The 12,717-nt window shown below is 33.4% G+C and overlaps 1 protein-coding gene across 1 annotated transcript in view; it reads left to right on the forward strand.

Annotated features, from left to right (window-relative positions):
• The first annotated feature begins 1,296 nt into the window (after positions 1-1,296).
• LOC138709092 (phospholipase A1-like) overlaps positions 1,297-12,717 on the forward strand; it is a 46,630-nt gene continuing 35,209 nt past the window's right edge. Inside the window, exon 1 of the mRNA XM_069839621.1 lies at positions 1,297-1,595. The gene's annotated coding sequence lies outside the window, so the exon portion shown is untranslated. The remainder of the gene's footprint in view (positions 1,596-12,717) is intronic.

Consider the following 12,717-nt stretch of genomic DNA (forward strand, 5'->3'; position numbering starts at 1 on the left):
AAAACACAGTTGGAAACTCAACATTCCTTTTTCGTCTTATAATTGCTGAATTTATGATGACGATGACGACGACGATGATGATAATGATAATGATAATGATGATAGTGATGGTGGTGGTAGTTTGTAATTGGTTTAAATATGTGAACTTGTTCAATATGTTCTCCTCTGTTATGAGATTTCCTTGAAATGTCAAAGTCTTCTTATGTAACGAAGATTTGGTCTTCGACATTGCAACAAATTAAAAAAAATTGCATTCTGACGTTGGAAGAAAATCGCAGAAGCCACTTAGTGATGTTACAAAGGCTATGGAAGTGTACTCACAGACGATTTTTTCCTTCAGACACGCACAAGACATCGAATTGAAACCATGTTCTTTGTTCTCATGCTTTGGTTTCTAGCAACATCATTGGAGGTAGTGAAATGCAGTAAGTAAATTCCCTATTGTAACATACTAAATATAATAGTATATTCTAATATCAATACTTAAATTTTAATGTAACAAATAATAGTAATAATTACTATAGTATTCGTTTAACTTCTTCTTTTATATTACAAGGAAATTCTAAATCACGCACTTTAAGTTACTTTTAGTCTTTCCAGTAAATAGACCAAAACTTGATCCAATGAATCACTATATTTAGAAATTTGATTAAATACAGGGAAATCCATGCTTCATGTTCTCCAAGGAGCTATTAAAACGAAGTTTATAACTGAGAACAGTGTCTGAGAAAAAGCAATGCAAGTAGGCTACGTTTTCGAGTTACAAGGCAAGCAGAAGTAAATGGAGATATGAAGAAAGGAACAAAACAAGCTTTACTTCGTTTTAAATGCAATAGTGGTAAAATTGTTCCAGTGCGACTTGCATCAACAGTAATCTCACTAGAGGTTTTGATTTATCTAGACAAAATCAAACCTCGAGTGGGAGTTAATTGACTATTACATGATTAGAAGAAATAAAGTACTCTAATACAATAAAATATTAATTGACTTACTAAAATTCTATTTCACTAATGTTAGCTTCACCAAAACGTTTGAACGGAGCCGCCATTTTCAGTCGACTATCTATGCGGGAAACAAATGACGATCACAAATCATGTTTTATGGTATCACAAAGAATGTGCAGTTTGAAATGTTGGCAAAGAAACAAGTGCTAGGGAAGTGATAGAAATAACACCAAGGCCAATCCCCGGCTCTATAAATAAGGACAAGCAACCAGTCAGGTTATCAGTTGCTACAGGTACCTCTAACAGGAGACTTCGACCTAGGATACCTAACCACTGAAGATGTCTGCCGCAGTAGTAGACGAAACGTCTGGGAACATCTGCACCAGTAGATCACGGCATCTTAGCCCAGAAGCTCCGTTTCATTTAGCCCTTATTGTCTAGATTCTCTATATTAACCTCTGGTCTCACAGCAACTGCTTGCTACGGGACAGCAAGAGCATAATTTCATTGTGTTGTAATCTCAGGAAACGACGTGTGTTATGGAGAACTCGGATGCTTCTCGACAGATGAGCCTTGGGTATCGATCACAAGACCTTTGCCAGCGCCGCAAGGGCCTGACGTCGTCATAGTAGACTTCTACCTTTACACCAGGTTTGTAGTCCCACAGCAAATATTCTTTCACAATTAATTATTTCGAGATCTTTTGTACAAGATATAAAATATAAAATAAAAATAACTAATCATTATGAATATATTTCATGTATGTGCACTTAGTACTAGAGATTTCCATGCTAGACACCAGGGTATAAGTATCGGCACGTCTAAGTGGAATTTATGGTGAACAAGATGGTGTCGAGGAAGCTTTCCATGGCATACTCCCTATTTTATTGCCATCATCATATAATTTCTTTTAAATTAAGTCATACTTAGTAAACACACAAAAAGCAAGGGGTACTATTACACTGTATCATTTTCGCATGCGACACTTAACTCCATGATATTTCATAGTGACGTTCCGTTGTGTAAGTAACCGTTTTCACCAGTTTTTCCCAACCGTATGTAGAATAGAACAGAATATTTTATTTTCACTGACAGAGTTATGACCATAAGGCATTCTCTTTCACTCAACCAGCCTTAAATGAATACAACAGTGGCATACCCTACATATTTTAATTATGAATATTTACAATACACTAAAGATTCTACATCATTATCCTTCAGTTAAATTTTAGCGACTAGTACATGTTTATTTAATTTGAGATAAAGTCTATACGAATTTATGAGCTAATATAATTCAATTCAGTCTATATGCAATATGTAAAGAATTATAATTAAGCTGAGATAGCAAGTTGGTTAAATGATGAGAATTAATTTAATAGAAATTTACTAGAACTATGTTATAGGGAACAAAATATGAATCTAAAAGATTTTGATATAATGAGAATAATATTAATTTAATGAGATTTTGCCATTAGAGGTTTTGTATCCCATTTAAAGAAAATAATGGTAATAGTAAGAATGGACAGCTGTTAGTTTCATTATAAGTAACAAATATTAATAAATAATTAAACTGTTAAGCAATAATTTATGTAATTTTGACGTAAATGAAATTATTGTCCATCAATCCTTATATCACTTGGAAGCGAGTTCCAATTTCTAGTAACTGAAACTGTACAGGATGAAGAATATAAAGATGTCTTGTGGTGAGGTATAATGAGTAAATTGTTATGATGAGACCTGGTACTTAGCTGATGATAGGCGGATAAATTTTGAAAACGAGAAGCCAAATACATTGGGGTAGCGGTGCGCAGAATTTGAAATAAGAGATTGCAGGGCTCGTCGATTGCTTAGCCTTAATTTAGGGTCATTTGCAAAATTTGTATAATACATGGTCGATTGAAAACGTCAAATTAAAGTATTATTTAGTGCATATTCTGCAAGTATTAATATAGTACAACGTCTCTGGCATAGTAATCAGCCACTGTACACTCACCTCGCTTTACAGCATTCTCTAAAAGTATCAATGAATCTCTGATGGCACGGCTAAATGTCAGGTGTATCACAGGAGAAGACAATGGATCTTTTATAGAAATAGAATTCCTTTATTTTTTATATCAGATATTCTTTAAACAGTGCATAGGTCCTAGAGTAGTAACAGAATTAACTTCAGATCAAAAATGAACAAATATTTTAAATATCTTAATATCAGATCTGTTACCTAATAAGAAAATAATAAGTTAATAACTTCTTCAGTAACTAACAGAAAACCATTCTTTCAGTAACAATTATCTTAGTAGATTGCTCTTAAGGCGAAGATATTTGAGCCTTAGTTTCTTTAATGATAGATAAATAGAAAAAAAATTAAGGCACTGTTTTGTATGATGTAACAGACATGACATGGAGTAGGCCTTAACAGATCTGACAGGTAACAGTTATGACAAAGCAAACATAATAACATTTTTTTGCTTAAAAATCTTCAAAATAGCAACTTAACTACTGCACACGTGTACTATTATGTCCTCTCGATCTTGACTTATATGTTATTATTATTTGTGGAAAACACAACACAAACAGATCTGACAGAGTAAAAATGCACGCTTAGACTAAAACACAAAGCAAGAGTATGACACACAAACTCGCCAAATCAAAATGGGTGAACATAGCAGTACAATCACAGTCTAATACATAGACTGTGGTACAATCAAGATGGCTCTTTGTGCTTCATCCTACAGTGGCTATATGAATACAGTGTGGTCATTGGAGTTGGACACGCCCACCCGCCGCCATTAAGATTCCAAACACACTGAAGGCTCTTATGGAGCTGATAAGAAAAGCGTAACCTAATACTCATGTATTCACAATTATTGACACGCAGCGTCTTTAAATAAGATTTGAGGTATATAAAAACAAAAATACTACCTGTCTTACCTGCCTCCTTTATGTTGTCGTAGAATAATATATATCTAAACTGCAAAGTAAGGTTAGGTTAACTGCTATGGGATATCAGATGTTTTATTATGTTTATTGCATCAAAACTACATCTTGTAGGATTATATATTTTCCAAAGCTAAGATAATTGTTGAACAATAATACCATATAATCACAGTAAAAACAAATCCTACATATGCATAACATTTTAAAGTCATAAATCACTATTAAATACAAATGAATAACCAGGTCAGCAGAATGGCTAGATAGGCCTAAAAAAACTCATAATTTTGCAGAAACTACACAATAATATTCTAAATGCTGTGTATCTGCATAGTAACAGACTTATTACCACTACTCTCTTTTCTACTTAAGCATTTAATTTTTCTTTCATCGTAATATAATACCAGTAAGTTCACGTGAGATCTCACAGTGAGAGGGCATAACATTGAAAAAAGTGCTATGATTGTGACACTAATATTGAAAAATAGTCCTTTTTCCGTTGGCAGCCCGTTAATTAAATTTGAACTGCATAACATTGAAAAAAGTTCTATGATTGTGACACTAATATTGAAAAATAGTCCTTTTTCCGTTGGCAGCCCGTTAATTAAATTTGAACTGATTGTTGCCAATGTTATTCATATCCTTTTCATTGTGCGTTAATGTACTCTTTTATAGAGTTACAGGAATAAACATAAAAAAGAAATAAAAAAATTAACAGTAATAGCTTAAAAACCCCCCCTCAAATCTGCCGCCCTAGGCAGTTGCCTAATCTGCCTACGCCTAAATACGCCCCTGACCTAACCTGTCACATATTTGTACGTGCAAGGCATACCAAAAGTTGCGAGTAATTGGATGACACGTCCTTCACAATAGCCCAAATTTTTTAAGCCAAAAATCACTAGGATCTGTTAAACACAAATGAACAACTAGGTCATCAGTATGGTTATGTGGGTCTAAACAACTATGATATAAATTTGCAGGAATTGAACAATAATATTCCAAATGCTGTGCATAGCAACAACTTATTACTCTCTTTTCTGCTTAGGCCTACGCATACCAGCTACTTTAAGCCTACGACTGAAAACCTAGGCACAATTTATTGTCATATTATGACATGGAGAAAATGAATTGTTTTAACATTCTGCACCTTATGTAGGAAAAATGTTTTCAAGTCAATGTTGAGATATCTTACAATAGCTCAATATTTACTAAAAGTATGCTCTGATTTACAGAAAAATTTGAGTTAAATGATTACAATAAATAAAAAAAGCAGTTCACTCTGAAGCATTCAACATATCAGTACTCTAATGAATGATATGTGAGCCAACAATGTCTAAACACACTTCACAAGTTTTTATAGTCTTCGTAATACCAGGGATTATATATCCACAAATATTATATATAATAAACTCAATTCACTGTAACTCATTTTGGAGGCCTGCAGTCTGTTTCAATATCTCAATTGTTCATCACGCACAGTATTACCCTTCTCTTGTAAAACATTTCTGTCATCCTCATCATAACTACTCTTTGACACATCATTAAGAAACCGTAATACACATATTATTATTAGTCTTATTAAAGTATTCTTAAACTGGGACGCATTAGGAGTAACTTGTTTTGATCTCACTACCGCCACACTAAACAAATTTTCCAATTTTGTGTGAAACGTGATGTCAGTATCCTCCATTCTCTCGGTTTTTTCCCCACACGGATTCTTCAAAATGTAGCTACCTCACAAAGGACAGAACTCTCTCTGTAGGAATCCATCCCTCATTCTGGCTTTAGAAGTCCAGACATCCAACCATATCTGTAATAAAAACCGCATGTGAAATAATTAATATATTTTTATACAAATTTTGAAGCAAGTATAGAATATCGTGGTTCCATAACAGACAGAAAATACGTTCAAATATAAGCTAAAATATTATTTGATTAGTGAAATATGGCTCGTCTGTTGTGTTTTACTGAAGAACATTTTAAATAAATATTTATAGGTATAGGTTAAATAAATTGTGACATGTACTTATAATTTAATAGTAATAGAGAGGTTTTATTGTAATTGTATAAAGTTCGTTATGCTTTAAGCTTTAAAAATTATCTTATGTATTTAATAAAGCTTAAATGTACTGAATAATAGCCAACGTAGATTTCTTTCACGATTTTCTGTTTCATAACTTGTTAACTATGGTTGAAAATGGAAATACAAACTGTAAATAATGGAGTATAAGTCAGCCTAATTTAATTTTTTATTTTTATCCGGACGACTGCTTAAATGTTTAATTACTAAAAGTAAATAATAAAATTAGTTATCATGCTAACAACTGATGTAAGTTTTCATCCTTTGCATTGTAGCACAAAGATTACGTGGATTACGGTAAGAATACTTATATCTATATATGTTAAAGAAATTTAATTATCTTACCTTGAAGGTATATCCATAAAATCAGCTGAAAATCAGACGTAATCCTTTATTTTTCCACATCTTGAAGAGGAATAACACGGATTCCAACTATTTGTTTGGAATCTTAATGGCGGCATTGTACCACGTGACCCAACATCCAATCAGCAACGATACGTCCAATGGCCACACTGTATTCATATCGTTGCTTACGAGATTACACAAGCTGGCGCATAGCGCTTGAAAAACGAGTCTGAAGTGGTTCCCTCGTAATGCCAATTCCGCCGCTCGGAGCGCTGTTCTGCCCTAAATATTCATAACAGAACACTTAAATGACATTGACATTTGGGACATTTAAAGGACTCACCATTGCTTATTAAATGCTTCGTACAATATTTTATGGGCAATAGACGTAATTTCCAAACTTCTACTCCTCAATTATATTACAATAAAAGTCTGTCATTCTTGATATTAAAACATATTATATATAAACTGAGGGACTGTCTGCTCTGTACTTCAGTTCATACACCAAACATTTCTAGAAATAAATTAACTTGACATCTTACATATACGCACTATAGCCTACCCTTTTCACCTAATATTATTAATATTGTTATTAAATAAGATATTGCAACTAATTAAGGTACTGCATTATCTTTAATTTCCTTGAATTCATAATTAAGCATTTGCAAGAAAGCCTAACTTTCCCTCTCTTAAAAAAAAAATACGAACGTCACAATAACTGAGAAGTATAATTATTGTGCGATTTTTTCTTGCAGTGGTGAAAACATTTCTATAGGCCTACTGATTAATCTATTGAGCATAGTAATAGTAAACGCTGTAGTATTTTAGTGCGTGTAAATATATTTTGAATTAGCATTTATTAAATTAGGAAGTTAGCCTGTAATTTGTGTGATTGAAATGGTTTACTGCTGTGTGCCATTGTGCAAATCGAACCAGAATAAAGAATATGATTTTTCGTTTCATTGTTTTCCACAAGATGAAGGACTAAGAAAGAAGTGGTGTGTAGCCATTTCTCGCGAAGGGGACAAACCAAGGACTCTTTGGACGCCAAACAAGAAATCGCGTGTCTGCAGCAGACATTTCAAAGAAGCTGATTTTAGCATTAGCACAGCATTAAAATGTTTGCTTCCTAATGTGGTACCATTCGTCTTTGATGATTTTCCAAAACATAAACAAAATGTTTCAAACATAAGTAGACGCAACAAAAGAAGGATAACAGAAGTGGTGAATAACATCCATTCTGCTAAGAAAAATAAACCCAATGTTGAACATAGTACATCAGCTTTCAATGAAGCAAATGTTTCAATTGAAGAATTCTATGAAGCACATAAAAAATTATAGCCAAACAGTGCTCAATTGAAAGTAAAAAAATTCCCAAAGGCATTACATTACAGACGTGGACAAATTATTAACAAAATGGACGATTTTTATGATAATTCTATTTACAAAATTTGACTTTCAATTTTGACCACATTTGACAATTTTGGATATTTCCATCATTACAGTGGACAGAAATATGCAAAAATGTCAACTGTAGTTTAAATTGAAGAGTCAAGTTTTGTAAAAATATACAACAAAAGTCTTCAATTTTGCTAATAATTTGTAAATTAGCAAAATTGTCAACTGCATTGAAGAGTCAAATTTTGTAAAAATATAAAACAAAAATCCTTAGTTCTGCTAATATTTTCGAAATATCCAAAATGTCAACTGTAGTACAAATTGAAGAATCGAATTTTGTAAAAATATACAATAAAAACCTTCAGTTTTGCTAATAATTTGTAAATATGCTAAAATATCAAATGTAGTCCAAATTGAGGAGTTAAATTTTGAAAAATATACAATACAAATCTTCAATTTTGCTAATAATTTGGAAATACACAAAACTATCAACTGTAGTCTAAATTGAAGAATCATATTTTGTAAAAATATATAATAAAAATCTTAAATTTTGCTAATAATTTGTCCACGTCTGTACAACGTAAAAAAATTACTACGACAATTCGGAAACAAAATCAGCTTATTGGAAAACTAAGACAGACAATATGTAATTTAAAAAGCAAGCTATAAAGATAGGTGAACAAACTTCAAATAACACTGTAATATGCTTGGCATATTTATAATATTCGTACTCAATCAGTAATGCACAATTAATCGAACTATTTTCACGATACACAATGCTTTGTAATGGTACTATTCATCATTTCTTAGGTCAGCGAGGCGAACCTAGCGGCAGAAATTGTCATGACTCACAGAGACCTACTCTCGATCGTGCTATGCGCCAACAGTCACTGTACTTCATCCTGGCTTATGCTGACATCTGTGGGATTTCTTTTTCAACTATGTATCTATAGGAACAAAATGGTGTAACAGATCTGACTGATTTACTGGACTAGAGTAATTATGCAATCATATTTAAGTAAATGTAAACTCAGGACTCAGGCATAAATGAAGAAGTTTTGATAATATCAAATGTTTCTTTAATTTTTTCTCGATTACATTATTAAACAAACTTTTATCTGGACATAATCATAATCCATTTTAAATACTTAACTAGTATGGACACGGGATTTTAGCTGTTACTATGAGAATTTTATTTTATTCTCGTGAAATATTTCATATGAAGGAAATAATTCTTGTGTCGTTTACTACATTAGTATTGAAACTACCCACTGTTAGGAATTTATAACTCTATCGTTATAAATGCAATAATGGGAAGGATATGAATTGATGGATGTCATTTGTTATACAAATTCTGCAAATGGCCCCTTAACGAAGACAGAGTTTGGAAAGACGGGGAAACATTATCATAATTACGAATATTGCAAATGTAACGGACGCACACATTATGCACACGTTCTAGTCTGCTGCTCAAATTTGCATTTATGTTACCTAATATCAGTGGCGTATACTGGTTAAAGGGTTTGGGCTACCACTGACCCTATTATTACACAAAATATACTTTAAAATCCCTATAATAAAATTCCTTACATATTTATGTGAATTCCAGAGTCTTGATTGGGACGATAATACGTTGATGACTTCGTCCTTGAAATTACAGTTGGGCCACTTGCAAAGTTTCTGTAGAAATGACTTTTCAATGGATATTAGTGCCAAGCCGGATAAACGTTCTTGTGTATGAGTTGATCTACAGTAGGATTTTATTCTCTTCAACGCAGAAAATGTTCTTTCTACCGATGCTGACGTAGCTGGTATTGTCACAATTAATGTTGCCAATTTAACGACTTCAGGAATAACTTGGTTCAGCTGGTTTTCATATATGGCAGATAATATTTCATGGATAGGTTTGTTCGAAAAATCAAAGACTTCTGCTGAATATATTACATTTAATTCATTTTTCAAACGTACTTGATCAAAGTGACTGTTATAGGACTGAAATAATTTGTTTAGTGCCTCATTCGGGAAGTTTTCTCTATAAGCAGAACATTTTTGAGATTCTAGAAGATGTGTGAACTGAAGCTTTCCATAATCAGAAAATCTGTCAGTAATTTCCATGTGCATACGATCTAGTATGCTGTAGTACAGCTGCCTGTATTTCAATTCATCATCTCCTTTTCTTCGCTTTAATGGTGGTTCCATTGTATTGGCTGAAGAATTTTCATTTTCCATATTACTCCATATGGACGGAAACCCACTACGTCTGAACTCGGATATAGTATTTTTTTTTTAACTTTGATACCTCTTGCAAGTAGTATGCTATGTCTAGACTTTTTGTCTGAAGAATATTGTAGAGCACATCTGTATGTGCGAACACTCTAGCATAGACTTCAAGAAGAAATATATTCTGAAACTGTGTGAAAAAATTCAAATATCCTTGAGCCTGCACATTTACAGCATCATCCCAGTTTTCTTCAGAGTCATTACAAATGATATTTTTAAAGAAAGCAGTCCGTTTTTCTCTGTATTCCTTTACTGTATTTACAAGCCGAGATGTAAAATTCAATGTAGTTGGTGCTACTTTTGGGAGTTTCTTGTTCATAAATTCCTTGAGTTTTCTGATCTTTTAGGAGATGATGAGAAAAACCCGACAGTGTTTTGAAAAAAATGCGGCATTCTGGAATGGATGAAGTAGTTTGTTGCAAAACTAAATTGAGAACATGGTTGTAACAATGGACAAATAGTGCTTGAGGATACTTTTCTTGAACTTTTGTTTTTAAGCCATTAATATTTCCCGCCATAACTGAAGCACCATCGTATGTCTGTGCAATTAACTTATTGCCGACATTGTATTCTGCTATAACACCTTCCACATGCTGAAACAAAGCAGCAGCAGTTTTGTCCGAACTGACATTTGTGAAGCAGAAATCGTTGCGTGTTTCCAGAAAGTCTGTAACAATGTGTAAAATATTCATTATAAAATAAAATGAATTACATAGAATAATTATTTTTATTAGACCTTGAATTTGTAGGCTCGAATAGGATAGGTTCCAACAATTTTATTTAAAAATCCCTAAATATATGCAACACGAGAAAATCTCGAGCGATTATATTGCCTGAAACTATGGGAATTAAAGAACGTATGTTTCAGCCTACTCTAAACGAGCCTAAATTCCGAGTTCTATTTATGACACAAGTTTGTAAAGATTCTCTTTTTGGCACGAGAACCAAAAAAAGATAATTTTACAAATGTGAATACGTATCATACAATGTTTTTTCCTATGATAACATAAATTTTTACATTAAATAAATATTTCAATTTGCAGAGGATATAAGATCACTAGTTCATGGCCGTCAGAACCATTAATAAATAAGTAGGCCTATCCATGGAATCACCGTCTGATTTATTCATGGTCATGCTTTCATGGCCGTCTAAACTGGCCATAATCAACAAGGCGGTTAGGAAAAGTTAAGAAATAAGTAACTATATTTTAATTCAGCCTCCAGATCGTCTAGTGAATACAGCGCTGAACTTGTAAACCTATGGACCCTGGTCCGAACCCCAGCGTACTTCCATTTATAATTTGTGTTGAGCAAGCCCGTGATCCAGGTAACACAGAGGTTTTGTCCAGGAGCTCCGGTTCCCCTGTGGCATCCAACAAATCTCAATCATCATCTCATCTCATCACGGGTGCAGCGTAGACCAGCCTCCTATGGCGATCCAGGGCAACGAGTCTGTAGGTAAATTATTCTACACAACTGGCTTTATACAGGTGAATGACGAACTGTAAAGTACCCATCATTAGCTAAAAATAGCATATTATATATATAATTTGTTGCGTACTCCTGTTCTTCAATATCGAATCTATACCGTCAATAAAGAGGAATACTATCGTGAAGGTGTGTTTTTATACTTGTTATTAATAGCCTATTTTTCACAAAAATAATACTACGTAGAATGTCCTCAGTACCTAATTTAATATGAATTCCCCTATTTAAACAAAAATTCCCCTTTTCCAGTAGAAGCATAAATTTTCCAATTTTTCGGGAAATTTCCCTCCACCTGACAACATTGATACAAAAACAAAATGGCTTGTGTTCATGTAACTGATTATTTAGATTTTTTATTTTTTTTTATGTATATGACATTGACGATTGGAGCGGTGATGAATCATAGTACGTACATTTCCAATCCGGTATTTGCCTTTGGGAAACCATTAAAACTCCCAGTCAGATTGGTCGGCAAGGAGTTTTGAACCCGGGACCTTCCCAATACGAGTCTCAGACGCTACCGTCTGAGCCAAGATACGCATATTTTACAATGTTTTATCCGCTTTCAAATTTCATATTCATGCACTTCACTACTACACTATTACTTCACTTCTCACTATTTAATCTAAATTATACATCTTGAATGCACAACTTTTAACACTATATCACTTCGGAATATGTATTATATGTCTTTCTCATGTTAAATTTTACCCTACCTGGTTAATATGTTTCGGCCTGTTGTTGGCCTTCTTCAGAACTGGTTGTTGCTGGTCTTGGCGCCACAAGATTGCAACCTCATTCAAGAAATTAAATTACCAATACAAACAAACAAACAAATAAATAGGCCTACAACCACACAGGCGTATAGAAACTCAAATGTAACACCTGCAACAACTTCTACATAGGACTGACAGGCAGATCATTTCAAACACGTTACAAAGAACACATCACAGCCATAACAAAATTACAAAACACTTCCACATATGCAGAACACATCACTAGGGTACATGGGAAAAACGAACAATGTCACATTTCCATTAAGGGTGAGGTAATGATCAATTTCAGTATATTACTGCAAAATTTATTGAGGTTTCTACTTGAAATGGAGGAAATGACGAGTATATCCGTGGTCTTAATTCTCCTTTCCAATTTTGGTAAAAAATAACACTAAAGCTTGTAGTAATACAGTGAATTAGATAATGACATCACCCTTAACAGCATTGTGACCTTGTTCGTTTTTCCCGTGTACCC

The sequence above is a fragment of the Periplaneta americana genome, chromosome 1 (genome assembly GCF_040183065.1).
Source record: "Periplaneta americana isolate PAMFEO1 chromosome 1, P.americana_PAMFEO1_priV1, whole genome shotgun sequence".
NCBI lineage: Eukaryota > Metazoa > Arthropoda > Insecta > Blattodea > Blattidae > Periplaneta > Periplaneta americana.